The sequence below is a fragment of the Hylobates moloch genome, unplaced genomic scaffold (genome assembly GCF_009828535.3).
Source record: "Hylobates moloch isolate HMO894 unplaced genomic scaffold, HMol_V3 SCAFFOLD_14, whole genome shotgun sequence".
In the NCBI taxonomy this organism is placed as follows: Eukaryota; Metazoa; Chordata; class Mammalia; order Primates; family Hylobatidae; genus Hylobates; species Hylobates moloch.
Window position 1 is genome coordinate 81,801,726 of NW_026652289.1, and position 15,088 is coordinate 81,816,813.

The following is a 15,088-nucleotide window of genomic DNA, read 5'->3' on the forward strand; positions in this document are numbered from 1 at the left end:
CTGCATGTATGCCTAAATGATATATCCTATTGTTATGATATTTTCAAACTTTGTAGAAATGATATCTTACTGTGTTCCTACAACTTGAATTTTCATTAACTGAGACATTTTACATGTATTTATCGTCTTAGCAATCCTGAGAAAAGCAAGAGTCACTATCTCCATTGTACAGATAGAGAAAATGATAATGTATAGCAATGACATGATTTTTGCTAATTTCAAGCAGCTAATGAAGATCGACTCACATTTGTATCTTCAGAGCCCTAGTCCATGCTCTTCGTATGACATAAATGTCGAGATTCATCAGGAAAAGGAAGAACAAGCAGGTCTTGTTGGTTACTCTGTGACCCTGTTGCTTCCCTGGGATCTGGAGGTCCTGGTGTCTCCCTTAGCCTGGAATCCCAGTCTCCGTCTGTGTTTTGCAGGCTCCAGGAGTTTTGATGAAATGAGGACCCATATGGCTGGTTGAGACTCCCACCCCCTCATCACTCCCTACCAGCGTTTGTGCAGAATCCTCCTCTCCTCCTGAGTTGGAAATAATGTATAGTTGGCTCAAAAGTCAGCCCCTCCTTATTTTAGCACCAGATGCTGCCCCTCAGCTTCACGCTGCCCTCCAGCAGCATTGCCTGTGGTCCATGGGATCTTGGCCTTCACACTCAGCATTGAAACAGCTGCCTTCCGCTCCTATCGTAGGAAAGAGAACAGAAGTCTCTTGCTCCCACTCCCCCCCGCCCCACCCTCTGCTGCTGGCCTATTTTTGTGCTTTGTTTTGCTGTAGAACTTCTGGAAAGAGTTGTCTGCAGTGGCTTTCTCCATTTCCTCCCTTCCCATTCTCTCTTACACCCACTCCAGTCGGACTTTTGCCCCTTCCACAGACACATCTCCTGACACTTTTGACCCCATCACTTAAAGATCAAGATCTCTAAGACTCCAAGTCTCCAGATCCAGTGGTCAGCTCTTGGTCCCTTCCCATGTGACTGGCCAGCAGTGTTTGCCACAGTCGTCCCCTCTAGGAAACACCTTTTTCCCTTGGCTTGTGGGGCACTCTGTGCTTGGGATTTTCTTCCTGCTTCACTGGACTTTGCTCAGTCCCTTTACTGACCCGTGAGTGTCAGAGTGTCTCTGTGGTCAGTCCATGCCCCTCTTCTCCGCTCGGTCCCCACTCCCACCACGGTTGACCTCATTCCGACTTGTGGCACAAGGATCTCACATTTATCTTTTAGCTCTGATTTCTCTCCTGACCTCCAGACTGTACACCCTGTTGCCCACCCAGCACTTTCCCTTAGAGTTCTAATTGACGTCCCCACACAACAGGCACCAAGCTGTCCCTGGCTGTCTCAACCCCAATCTCCACATCTCAGTAAATGGCAGCTCCATGCTTCTGGACGCCTAGACCATAGACTTGGAGCCAAACTTGACTCCTGTCTCTCTCAAACCCCACATGGAATCTGTTCGGTAAGCTGCCCCTGGTCACACCGGCACCGCTGCCGTGCGATGAGAGCCTGTCATCTCCTTGCTAGATTGCTGTGCCAGTTTCCTGATGGTTCCTGTTTCCACGCTGACTGCATACCTTCCCACCCAAGTCTGTGTCTGCTCAGCAGCTGGTTTATTGCATACAAACTTAAATGAGAATGCTCCTCGGACCGGAGCTCTCCATTCTCCGGCCATCCCACTCAGAGTAAATGCTGGAGGCCCCTCCTCAACTGACTTTATTTCTTAAAACTCTATCCTGCAAAATCCTGCCTGGCTAATAACTTTATCACTTTCTTTGTGTTGGTTCCAACGTTCCCTTCTCCAGGTGGCTTCTGCGGACTTTGGTACTGGCCCACATCCCTGCGCTGGTAACCCCCTACCATGCACAAGCACCCCCACTTTAATTCTTTAGCTTATTTGTTTATTGTTGTTTGTGCCACTCCAGACAGGAAGCCTGTGGGGGTTGGGGGCTTGGTCTGCCTTCTTCAGCCCTGGGCTCCCAGTCCTGGCATCTGCTTGAAGACGGTGCTCACGGTCAGGCTGCAGCAAATTCACAGTTGACACCTAGGAGTGAGGGCCTCCTGCCCTGCTGCACACCGGCCTCTCACCTGCCTCCTGCTAGTCCCGGGCACACCTGGAGGACAGGGAATTTCTTTCCCCATATGCCTTGGCATCCTCCAAACCTGGGGACCTTTCTAACACCTGATTGCTTGGTGACCATGTGTGTGTCCTGTGGATTTCTGCCCAGGAGGGTCCCTCACTCTGGCCCTCAGGGCCACGTGCATGTGAACACCAACTGGTAGGCTTGGTTTCCTATGCAGAGATCTGGGCCAGAGGCACAGCCGGCCCACCTCCAGCCCCATCGCTCACACTTCACCCAGTCTCCTGGCCTTTCTGACGCTGTGTGTATCTGTATTTGTTGCAATGAACACAGCCTAGAATTGTAGGACTTTGTCAGACAGGTTGATTTTCAACCCTGTGAAAAATACATTTTACTTAATCACCTAGGATACCTCTATATTACAGACCTGAAGCAGAAGTTTCAGGAGACAGTTTCTTACTCTCATTAGAGGTGATGCGTTTTCTGTGGTCTTCGGTTTCAATGCCCCATAAACTCACTTGGCCATCTGCCTGTGGGTCCCTAGCAGTCCATAAGCCACAGCTTTCTCAGCCATACTTCCTGTTCTGGAGGAGAAACCTGAGCTGCAGAGAGCTAAGGGTCTCGCTAAGGTCACACCAGTGAATTCACCAAACAGCCAGGACTGGAACCCTGTTCTCTCCTCTGTTTCCCATACTGTGGCTTTTTTAGGCTTGTGTAATTAATTTTAATGATTGCACCATTGTGGCTTATTTAAATTACCCCAGGAGGAACATCAGCTCTGTTCAAGAAATGTTATTGTAGTTGCTCACCTGCTCTGTTCAGGGAAATGCATCTTTTGTGGGATTTCTTCTGAGTAATTAAGAGGGTCTAAGAAGCTGGTTTTATAGTCATTTATTTAACTGTAGAGAACAATGAAGTTAAACACAAAAGCTGGTTCCATCTGCAGGAACATATGAGTGATTCGAATTCGGGTGTTCATCAAAGCCCCTCCCAGGTGCCTAGGGAGGCGTGGGGGGCCTTGGTGGGTTCCCCGAGGGTAGGGCCAAGACCTCGGGCCGGTTCCATTGCATTGGGTGTGTTTGGGGCAGAACCTTGTGCTTGGAGGTAGGTGTTGGTTCTGGCCCTCGGTTGCTTGCTCCTGCAGGCAGGGCCATGGACCCATAGCTCAGCAACCATGGAGGAGCTGTGAGAAATGCGCAGTCTCAGGCCCCACCCTGGCTCTGCTGACTCGGAACCTGCATGTTAACGAGACTGGGGGTTTGTATGCACATCACAGCTGGTCCAGCTCTGGCCTGAGGACTCGGGTCTGTGGTTTCTAGTTTTTATCATCCAGCTGGTCATTCTCAGCAGTAGAGAGTGTGGTTGGTTACCATGTGCAGGGCGTCATGCCAGGTGCTGTGGTAACAGAAGGGTGGGGCATAGCCCTCCCGGCCCTCTGGGGCTTGCTGCCTCCAGGGCAGGCAGGGGCTGGCGTATGCAGTTGCATACCATGGTGTTTTACAAAGCACAAATGCCATGGACCCCAGGGGTGGGCTGGATTGAGATGCAAGGAGGGAAAACAGATGGGTGGGGTCCCAAGTAGGAGGAACTGCATGAGGAAAGGCTCGGAGGCTGGAGAGATGCAGATGCAGTCAGGGAATAGCCAGTGTCAGAATGGAGCAGGCGACGGCCAGGTTTTGGAGGCTTTCAGTCCCATGTTTAGATATTTGGACTTTATCCAGTGGGTCATGGAAGCTACTATAAACTTTTTAAAATTAAATACTATTTTATTTTAAAAATTATGTAAAATACATGTAACATAGAATTCACCTTCTTGAACCATGTTTAAGTGTAGAGCTCAGTCGCGTTTAGTACATTTACACAGTTGTGCAGCCATCTCCCCCATCCACCTCCAGAACTCTCCTTATCCTGCAAAACTGAAACTCTGTCCGCATTAAACACTTAACTCCCATTCCTCCTCTCCTCACCCCCTGGCACCCACCACTGTACTTTCTGTCTATGATTTTGATGACTTCAGGTGCCTCATATGAGTGGAATCGTATAGGATTTATATTTTGTGACTGGCATATTTCACTTACAACGTCCTCACAGTGCACACACGTCGTAGCACGTGTTAGAGTCTCCTTGTCTGTTAAGGTCGAGGGATACTTCCTTGTATGAACAGACCACATTTTGTTGATCATTCATCTGGTGAAGGACGCTTGGGTTGCTTTTACCTCTTGGCTGTTGTGAATCATGCTGCTGTGAACATGGGGGTACACTTTGAGCTCTTGTTTTCTTTTTTTTTTTGAGACAGAGTCTCGTTCTGTCGCCCAGGCTGGAGTGCAGTGGCGCGATCTCGGCTCACTGCAAGCTCCGCCTCCCGGGTTCACGCCATTCTCCTGCCTCAGCCTCCCGAGTAGCTGGGACTACAGGTGCCCACCACCACGCTCGGCTAATGTTTTGTGTTTTTAGTAGAGATCGGGTTTCACCGTGTTAGCCAGGATGGGCTCGATCTCCTGACCTCATGATCCGCCCACCTCAGCCTGCCAAAGTGCTGGGATTACAGGCATGAGCTACCACGCCCAGACTGAGCTCTCATTTTCACTTCCTTCGGGCATACAACCAGAAGTGGAGTCATTCCTAGGTCATATGGTAATTCTATTTTTAATATTTTAAGGATAGCAGTTTCCAAAGGGGCCGTACCATTTTGCATTCCTACCCACTGTATACAAGGGTTCCAGTTTCTCCACATCCTCACCAACACTTGTTATTTTCCGGTTTTTCAATTGTGGCCACCCTGATGGGAGTGGGGTAGCAGCTCTCTGTGGTTTGGATGGCGTTTTCCTGATGCATAGTGGTGTGGAGCACCTCTCCTGTGTGGGAGCACTATGGCCTGGTGAGCAGGGGCTCTGTGGTGGGGAGGCGCGTGCCGAGGGCTGTAGGAGAGGGCGACGGGTAGTGCTGTGCATCAGGTTTGGGGTGATGGGGACGCTGCCCCTTGCACCTGCACATCAGGCCTCCCCCATGCTACTTTGGTGGCTTCTGTGGGAGCACAATATGTCCAGGGTGCCGTCCCCAAGGCAGAAGGGAGCACCGTCTGGTTTGATGTGTGGCCTGTGCTGCACCAAGCCCACCACGTTTGCCCTATGACTGTGTCCTGCTGTGACTGGGTTGAACTCAGAGGAGCCAAGACAGGCGGGGGAGCATTTGGAGGACGTGTCTCTTGCTGTGGTGTCTTTGCAGAAGTGGCCAGCACTTGCACTGCCCAGTAGAATTTTCGATGCTCCTGAGAACATGAGCAGATTGCACTCTACGCTTTCTCAAAGTTAGATAAGACCATGTGCCTTGCTTCAGCCAATGACATGTAAGCAGAAGTGACTTGTGGGTAGAAGCTGGAAGGGACTGTCTATGCTGTCCTTTCTCCAGTCACATTGGTCCTAGAAGCGCATGCCGAGGAGGAGGGGCCATAATAGCAACATCGCTGTTGTTTGCTTTGGACTCACAGTGGACTCTGAGTGAGCAAGACAGAAACCATTACTGGGCCCAGGCCCTGTGGCGTGGGAGCTGTTTGTTGCCGCAGCACAGCCTAGCCTATCCTCACTGATCCAGGAGGAACCTGAAAAGTATTTTAAGTGCACAGACAGGTGAAGATGAAAGTGTAGCGTTTTGGGATAATTCTGCATGCTTCTTAGTATCTCCAACAGTTTCAAGACTTGGTGAAGGGGCTGCATTTTTCTGTAGGTAAATCTCTTGCTGAAGAGTTCATTATCAGCTGGTAATGGCTTCATTTTGTCAGTGGCACAGAGCTCTGGCTTGTGTGTGTCTGAGGCCTGTCCCCACTGGGGCAGGGAGCTAATGAGAACTCATGAACCCTGCGTCTCTGCCTGGCTTTAACAGCCTCTGTGTTTTCCAGTGCTTATCAAATCCAGAGCTGTTTACATTCCAGGAGACAACTTCAGACTCTGTGGACCTCATTATACTTCCAAAGCAGGAGGGTTTTTTTTTTGAGACGGCGTCTCGCTCTGTCACCCAAGCTGGAGTGCAGTGGCGTGATCTCGGCTCACTGCAAGCTCCGCCTCCCGGGTTCACGCCATTCTTCTGCCTCAGCCTCTCTGAGTAGCTGGGACTACAGGCGCCCGCCACCATGCCCGGCTAATTTTTTGTATTTTTAGTAGAGACGGGGTTTCATCGTGGTCTCGATCTCCTGACCTCGTGATCCGCCCACCTCGGCCTCCCAAAGTGCTGGGATTACAAGCGTGAGCCACTGCGCCCGGCCCGCAGGAGGGTTGTTGTTTTTAAGCATTATTCCCGACATTTTTTTTTTTTTTTGACTGCAGAAATGCCTTTTTAATATCAGAAAATTTCCAAGTTTTCCTTACTTGGCTATAGTCTTGTTTTTAGTACTGCTTTGGTGGTTCAGTAACTATTCATTAAACAAATCTCTTCATTTTAAGTTTATTTCTTCTACAGAGCTCTGCTCTGCTCTGCTCTGCTCTTCTCTTCTCTTCTCTTCTCTTCTCTTCTCTTCTCTTCTCTTCTCTTCTCTTCGAGACAGAATCTTCTTCTGTCACCAGGCTGGAGTGCAGTGGTGCGACCTTGGCTCACTGCACCCTCCACCTCCTGGGTTAAAACAATTCTCCTGCCTCAGCCTCCCGAGTAGCTGGGACTACAGGTGCACGCCGCCATGCCCAGCTAATTTTTGTATTTTTAGTGGAGACAGGGTTTCACCATGTTGGCCAGGACGGTCTTGATCTCTTGACCTCATGATCTGCCCGCCTCGGCCTCCCAAAGTGCTGGGATTACAGGCGTGAGCCACCGCATTCAAGTATACGTAAAAACGGAGAGAATTGTGATCCCTGAAAATTCATGTGTTGAAATGGACCTCAGAATGTGACCGTATTTGGAGAGAGGGTCTTTGAGTTAAAATGATGTCATCAAGGTAGCTTAATCCAATCTGACTGATCTCGTTATAAGAAGAGATTCAGACACAGACAGGCACAGAAGGATGGCCGTGAACATACATGGCGGAAGACAGCCGTATGTGAGCCAAGGAGCGAGGCCTCCTGAGAAACCAGCCCTGCTGACACCATGGTCTCAGACTTCCAGTCGCCAGAAGTGGAAGAAAATACATTTCTGTTGGTTAAGTCCCCTAGCCTGTGGTACTTTGTGATAGCATTCCTAGAAAACTAATGCAGTGCCTGTGTGCTATTGTTCAGTGTCAGCAGTTCCAGTTTTTAAGCAATCTTCATGGACTGCTCCCGACATGCAGGGAGCATGGGGCCTATAGCAGAGAATTAGGCAGCACCTGTCCTTGTGAAACTGACACTATGGAAACTGGAAAAATTCATGAGGACAAGCTTCAGTTAACAACACTTTGAGGCTGAGTGTGGGAGCTTAAGCCTATAATCCCAGCACTTCGGGAGGCCGAGGCAGGTGGATCACTTGAACCCAGGAGTTTTAGAGTGGCCTGGGCAACATGGTGAAACACCATCTCTACTAAAAATACAAACAATTAGCTGGGCCTCGTGGCAGGCACCTGTAGTCCCAGCTACTTGGGAGGCTGAGGTGGGAGGATTGCTTGAGCCCAGGAGGCAGAGGTTACAGTGAGCTGAGATTACACCACTGCACTTCAGTCAGCCCAGGCGACAAGAGTGAGACCTTGTTTCAAAAAAAAAAAAAAAAAAAGGCACTTTGAGGCTGGGTGCAGTGGCTTGTGCCTGTGATCCCAGCAGTTCAGGAAGCAGAGGCAGGAGTACTGCTCGAGGCCAGGAGTTCAGAACCAGCCTGAGCAACACAGCAAGACCCCTGTCTCCACAAAAAAATATATTAAAATTAGCTGGGCATGGTGGTGCATGTCTGTAGTCCCAGCTACTTAGAGGCTGAGGCAGGAGGATTGCCTGAGCCCGAGAGGTTGAGGCTGCAGTGAGCTATGATCATGCCACTGTATTCCAGTCCGTGTGACAAAGCAAGACCTTGTCTCAAAAAAGAAAAAAAGAAGCACTTTGAATTCTCATAATCATAATCATATAACATCTGTCTACCTTAGAAACCCTCGCTGGTGGGTCATCACACATAATGCTGGTGGTCTGTGGGGGGCAGATGGACTCTCACACCCTCCTAGGTTCCCCTTTAGGAACTGAGGCTTCAGGTATGGGAAGGGTTTGTGGAGTAAATGGATGAAAATGGAATGAGAAGCATGGCCTGAGCATCTTTGCCCCCATCAGAGCCAAACTATCATGTGGACCAGGATTCAGACCACCCCTGGGAGAGGAACCAGGATGCACGCATCATTTTTTTTTTTTTTTTTTTTGAGACAGAGTGTCACACTGTCACCCAGGCTGGAGTGCAATGGTGTGATCTCAGCTCACCGCAACCTCCGCCTCCCGGGTTCAAATGATTCTCCTGCCTCAGCCTCCCGAGTAGCTGGGATTACAGGCTTGCACCACCATGCCTGGCTAATTTTGTATTTTTGGTAGAGACAGGGTTTCTCCATGTTGGTCAGGCTGGTTTCGAACTCCCGACCTCAGGTGATTCGCCTGCCTCAGCCTCCCAGAGTGCTGGGATTACAGGCGTGAGCCAGCGCGCCTGGCCTACACCTATCATTCTTACACAGTGAAGACCCAAGGAGATGATGAATCACACCGGGAAGTGATTCATTTGCTTACTGTTAAGTTCATCCAGGATTCCTTTAAATACCAAATCCCCATATACGCTTAAAAATACCTAGTTCACTCAGAAACAGTGTGCTGACTGACGGAAGCCAGACACGAAAGACTATATGTGGTGCAATTCCATGTATAGAACGTTTCTAGAAAGGGCCTAATGACAGAGACGGAAAGCAGATGAGGGCCTGCCTGGGTCTGGGGCATCAGTGAGGATTGGCTGCAGGCAGCCATGAGGAGCCTTCGGGGTAATGAGGCTTCTAAAAGTGCATTGTGTGCCTGAGCAACTGCGACATTCACTAGAAGTCCTCTGTGCTGACGGAGGGTGAACTGTGCGGGGCCCAAGTTCTATCTCAGGAAAGCCGAGGAAGCCACTCAGTTCAGCTTTGTGAAAATCAAGAGAGTCTTCTTGAAGGAAGCGGGCTCTGAGCTGGATGTGAATGACAGAGTGTCTTTGATAAGGAGAGACAGCTGCAGGGGACTCCCGGTGGAGGAACAGGATCCTGGGGGAGCGGCCGGGTGGGTGACTGAGGCGTGAATGGAAGAAGCCTGTCGAAGGTGAGGGCATTGAAGGGAACTGCAGGGACACCCAGCACTTCTCAACTCTGACTGCAGATTTCCAGCTGCCATTTCTAAAGGACAGGTGCCTGGGCTCCACTCCTGAAGGTTTGGATTTAATCGGTCTCGCGTATAGATCCCGGACGTTAGTATTTTTAAGCATATTTTTAAATGAAGTGATACTCTAATTCTATCATTTTCTTTTTACTTCTCAGCTTGTTGCTTCTCTAAAGAGATACCTCCCTTTATCCATTTTGTGGTCACCCAGTGGGACAGTTCAGAGAGAAAAGGCCGGGTGCCATGTGGTTCTTCCACTTCATTTACCAGTTTTGAAGATGATGAATTTGTTTCCCATGACCTTCCAAAGGTGGTTTTTTAAAATTTATTTTAATCTATCGTCGTGAACTCCTGGGGCGTGAACATGTTTCACAGGTTTCAAACCACTGCAATCATTATCCCCATTGAGGTTCATTGTGGCTGGTGGTAGGGTCTTCAGCTTGGCCTCTGAGACCTTCTGACCTGATTCTAGTTACCTTTGATAATTTCCTTTTCTTTAAAAAAATTATAATTGTATATATTTTTTAATAATAAAGATGGGTTTTGGCTGGGCGCGGTGGCTCACGCCTATAATCCCAGCATTTTGGGAGGCCAAGATGGGCAGTTCAGGAGGTCAGGAGATCGAGACCATCCTGGCCAACATGGTGAAACCCCATCTCTACTAAAAATACTAAATTAACTGGGCGTGGTGGCTGGCGCCTGTAGTCCCAGCTACTCAGGAGGCTGAGGCAGGGGAATCGCTTGAACCCAGGAGGCGGAGATTACAGTGAGCAGAGATCGCGCCACTACACTCCAGCCTGGCGACAGAGTGAGACTCCATCTCAAATAATAATAATAGTAATAATAAAGACAGATTTTGCCATGTTGCCCAGGCTTGTCTCGAACTCCTGGGCTCAAGCCATCTGCCCACCTCAGCCTCCCAAAATGCTGGGATTACAGTGTGAGCCACCATGCCTAGCCTAACTTCCTTGCCTTTTAAGAGTGAAGCAGTTTTATTTCCCATCGCTCTTCCACTAGCTTTAAGTATATGTTAATTTATTATTTTAGGTTGCCCTAGAGGTTGTGATCTGCAGACTCATTAGATGCTAGTGATGATGGTCTTCTTTAAATTGGTACTTTAACCGCTTCCTGGACAAGGCAGGGACTTTGCATACAGATATCAGTATGGTGTGGAAGGCAGCTACACTCGCCACTATACCACCTGCGCAGATGTCAGTATGTTTTCAAAGTTGCCTGGAGACCTTGGTGGCAATCCAGGGCTGAAAACTCTGGGTGGGGCACTAGGTGGGTGGCAGGTGCACTGGGGACTGGATGGGATGCTGTAGGAGAGAGGACCAAACCCAAAGCCTTCAGTGAAGAAGGCCTGGTGTGAATTTTTTAGCTGGTTATCAGGTTCATATTTTAAAGAATATTTTTCTGATTCTGTTTGTTTGGTCTGGCCTGATGTGGGATGTGGTATTTTCAGTGTATAGGTCTTCCTAGAGTTGGGAAGGAGGGATGCCCTTCTGTCGGAGATGTTTCTGTTACTCAGGTGCTTTAAGAATGGAAAGGAAAGTCATGCAGCTCAGGCCTGGCAGGGGCATTGTTGAAGATCCTCAGCCAGTGAGGCGCCTTCCCTGTGCCCAGCACATTGCCGAGGACCTTGCCTGAAAGATGTCCTTTCATCCTCCCTACCCACCTGAAAGATGAGAAGTGAAGGACTGATGAGGACCTTCCAGATGGGTTCTCCAAGCCACACAGCTGGCAGGTGTCAGAGTCGGAATTTGAACTCAGTTGTGACTCACTTCTGTTACCAGCAGAAGCGGGTGAGAAAGCCGGCCACAGTCCACTAAACAGGGGCTGTGACCAAGGTCTCTTTGACAACATAATCCAACAAACAGACTTGTTTTAGAATATAAATCTAAGGAATTTGGGGGGAGTTGATATACTCTTGTTTTTTACTTTTTATTTTGAAATATTTTTAGATTCACAGGAGGTTGCAAAGAAATATTCAAGAAGATCCTGAACACCCTTCACTTAGCCTCGCTTCAATGTTAACATTATGCGTAACGATAGTACAATAGTCAAACCAGGAAATTGAGTACAATAGTCAAACCAGGAAATTGACAGCGATGTAGTCAACAAAAACTATTCAGACTCCAGCAGTTATAATGTGTGTGTCTGTGTGATTCAGTCCAATTGCATGTGCAACTTGATGTAACCACCACCACAATCAAGATATTTAATTGTATCATCAGCAAAGGACTGCCTAATGCCACCCCATTGTAGCCACATGCACAGTCCCTCTTCCATCATTCCTAACCTATGGCAACCACTAGAGGACATTTGGAGTTTCCAGTTTGGGGCTGTTATGAACCCACATCTGCTATATGAACATTCACTTACAAGTTTCTATGTGAAAACAAGTTTTTATTCCTCTATGATCTACAACTGCTGGATTGCATGGTAAATTCATTTTTAGTTTTAAAGGAATTGCCAAACTATTTTCCAGAGTGGCTGTACCATTTTATATTCCCATTAGCAATGTATGGATGATTCAGTTTCTCCACATCCTTGCCAGCATTTGGTGTTGTCACTGTTTTTTATTTTAGCTATTCTCATAGGTGTGTAGTGATACCTAGTTGTGGTTTAGATTGCATTTTTCTAATGCCTAATAATGTTGGGGATCTTTTCATATGATTATTTGCCATCTGTGTATCCTCGTGGGTGAAATATCTGTACATCACTTTTGCTCATTTTTTTTTTTTTTTTGAGATGAAGTCTTGCTCTTGTCCCCCAGGCTGGAGTGCAGTGGCACGATCTCGGCTCACTGCAACCTCCGCCTCCCAGATTCAAGTGATTCTTCTGCTTCAGCCTCCCGAATGGCTGGGATTACAGGCACCTGCCACCACGCCTGGCTAATTTTTGTATTTTTAGTAGAGATGGGGTTTCACCATGTTGGCCAGGCTGGTCTTGAACTCCTGACCTCAGGTGATCAGCCTGCCTCAGCCTCCCAAAGTGCTGAGATTACAGGCATGAGCCACTGCACCTGGCCCACTTTTGCTCATTTTCTAATTAGATTATTTATTTATTTATTTTTTACTGTTGAGTTTTGAGGGTTGTTTATATATTCTAGATACAAGTCCTTTGTTAGGTACGTGATTTGCAAATAATTTCTCCCAGACTATAATTTTTTTTTCTGTTATCTTAACTTGATCCTTGACAGAATGAAAGTTTTTAATTTTGAGGAGGTCAAAGTTTTATCAAGTTTGTTCCTTTTATGGATATTGTGTTTGGTGTATGTCTAGGAACTCTTTGCCTAATCATTAAGGTCCCAAAGCTCTTTCCTTTGATTTTTTTTTTCTACATGTTTTCTGGTTTTATATTTAAGTCCTTGATTCATTTTGAGTTAGTTTTTGTATAAGGTATGAAACTTATGTCAAATTTCTTTTTTCTTTTTTTTGCCTATGGATGTGCAAATATACTCCAGCGCCATTAATTGAAAAGGCTGTCTCTCCTTCATGGAATTATTTTTGCTCCTTGTGACAAATCAGTTGGGCATATTTGTAGGGATCATTTTTCCTGGGCGCTCTACTCCATTCCATTTGATCTCTGTGTCTCTCCCTTTGCCTATACCACGCTGTCTTGATTACTGTATCTCTGTAGGAAGCCTTAATATCAGGCAGGGTGATTTCCCCAATTTTATTCTTTTTCAGAGTTATTTGGCTATTCTCAGGCTTTTCTCTTTCTAATAAATTTTGGAATAAGTTTGTTTGCATCTACAAAATACCTTACAAAGTTTGACAGGACTTTTGTTAAGCCTGTCAATCAATTTAGGCAGAATCGACCTTTTAACTATGTCGAGTGTTCTAATCCATGGGTATGTCTCTTCAGTATTTAGGTCTTTGATTTCCTTCCTTGTCATTTTGTAATTTTTATTTTATATAGATCCTGTACATGTTTTGTTAGATATATTTGTAAGTATCCTCTTGTTATCTTTAGAGCAACTTCAAATGGTGTCACATTTAACAGTCCTGATTTCTACTTCTTTGTTATTAGTGTATAGACGTGCAATCAGTTTTTGAATGTTGATCTTGTACCTTGAAACCTTACTGAACTATGTATTTTACTCTCAGCACTGTCTGAGCTGCATCCTACCAACTTGGTATGTCATGTTGTCATTTTAGTGCAGTTCTATATAGTTGAAATTTCCCTTGAGATTTCCCCTTTGACCTATGGAGTAGTTAGAAGTGTGTTGGTTAATTTCCAAGTATTTGGAGATTTTCCTGTAGTTTTTTTGTCATTGATTTCTAGTTAGAGTCCCTTTTGGTCAACATATTCTGCATGATTTTAATTTTTTTGAATTTATTAAGGCTTTTTTTTGTGACCCAGGGTATGGTCTGAGTGTATGTTCCATGGACAGTTGAAAAGAATGTGTATTCTGCAGTTTTTGGGTCGAATGTTCTATAAATGTCAATTTGATCTTTTTGTTGGATGGTGTTGCACACTTCTGTATCTTTGCTGATTTTCTGTCTAGTAGTTGTGTCAGTTGCTCAGAGTGGGTACTGACATCCCCAAATATTATTGTGAATTTGTCTATTTTTCTCTTTGGCAAGATTTGTTTTTGCTGTATGAGTTTTGTTGTCTGGTGGGTACACATTTAGAATTTCTGTATGTTCTTGGTAGGTTGGGCATTTTATTATTGTGTAATATTATTCCTTGTCTTTATTTAGTTTCTTTACTCTGAAGTCTACCTGGATATTAATATAGCCACTTTTGCTTTCTCATGATTAATGTTTGCATGACATGTCTTTTCCCATCCTTTACTTTCAGTCTACCAATGTTATGTTTGAAATGAGTTTCTTGTAGGTAGCCTGTAGGTTATTTTTTAAATCCATTCTGCCAATCAATGTCTTTTATTTGATGTAGTTAGACCATTTATATTTAAAATGATTATTAACTTGTTAGGGTTTAAGTCTGCATTTTATGATTTTTTTCCTTCTCTTTCTCATTCCTCTGTTTCTTTTTCCTTGCCTTCCTATGGTGACAAACATTTTTTAGAGTCCCATATTTCCTTATTTATACTGTGTCTGAATGTACGGCTTTGGATATTGTTCTTTATGGTTGCTGTAAATATTATGTCAGCCTACTGGTGTCAGAGTTTTACCACTTTGGACCCTTTACCCTCACCACTTTTTAAATATAATTGTCTTAAGTATTTCCTCCATATCCAATGAGTACCTTATCGTATGACATCATAACTTTTGCCTCAACTTAAAGTATGATTAAAGAACCTCATGAGGTGAAGGACAATCTAGTCTTCTTCTGTTAGTCTCTTTTTCTGTTTGAAGACATTTCTTTAGCCATTCTTTAAAGGTGGGTCTGCTAGTAATAAATTCTTCTGCCGCTCTTCTCCTGAGAATATCTTCATTTCTCCTTCATTTCTTTTTTTGACAGCAAATTTATCGAGTTATAATTCACATACCATGTAATTCATACCTTTAAACTGTACAATTCAGTGTTTTTTAGTGTATTCACAGAGTTTTGAATCATAACCACAATCTAATGTAATAAAATTATAAGTATGGCTTTTTGCATATGATAGAGGGGAGGAGGAAAAGCAGTCTATACCATCTTGCTCTGGAACTAGAAGTTGATAGTCTTTTCAAGTGTTTTATAAATTTCAGGTTCCTCTCTCCATCCCTTTATTTTTATTTATTTTATTTTATTTTATTTATTTATTTATTTATTTATTTATTTATTTATTTATTTATTT

The 15,088-nt window shown here is 45.6% G+C and overlaps 1 protein-coding gene across 7 annotated transcripts in view; it reads left to right on the plus strand.

The window, feature by feature from the left end:
- The window catches only part of APBA2 (amyloid beta precursor protein binding family A member 2), a 237,897-nt gene that overhangs the window by 67,508 nt on the left and 155,301 nt on the right, over positions 1-15,088 (plus strand). The window contains exon 1 of one of the 7 annotated variants that reach the window (XM_058428018.1): positions 9,629-9,643. The exons of the other annotated variants lie outside the window; for them this stretch is intronic. The gene's annotated coding sequence lies outside the window, so the exon portion shown is untranslated. Of the gene's footprint in view, positions 1-9,628; positions 9,644-15,088 lie in introns of those variants that run through there. 7 annotated transcript variants of the gene reach the window in all.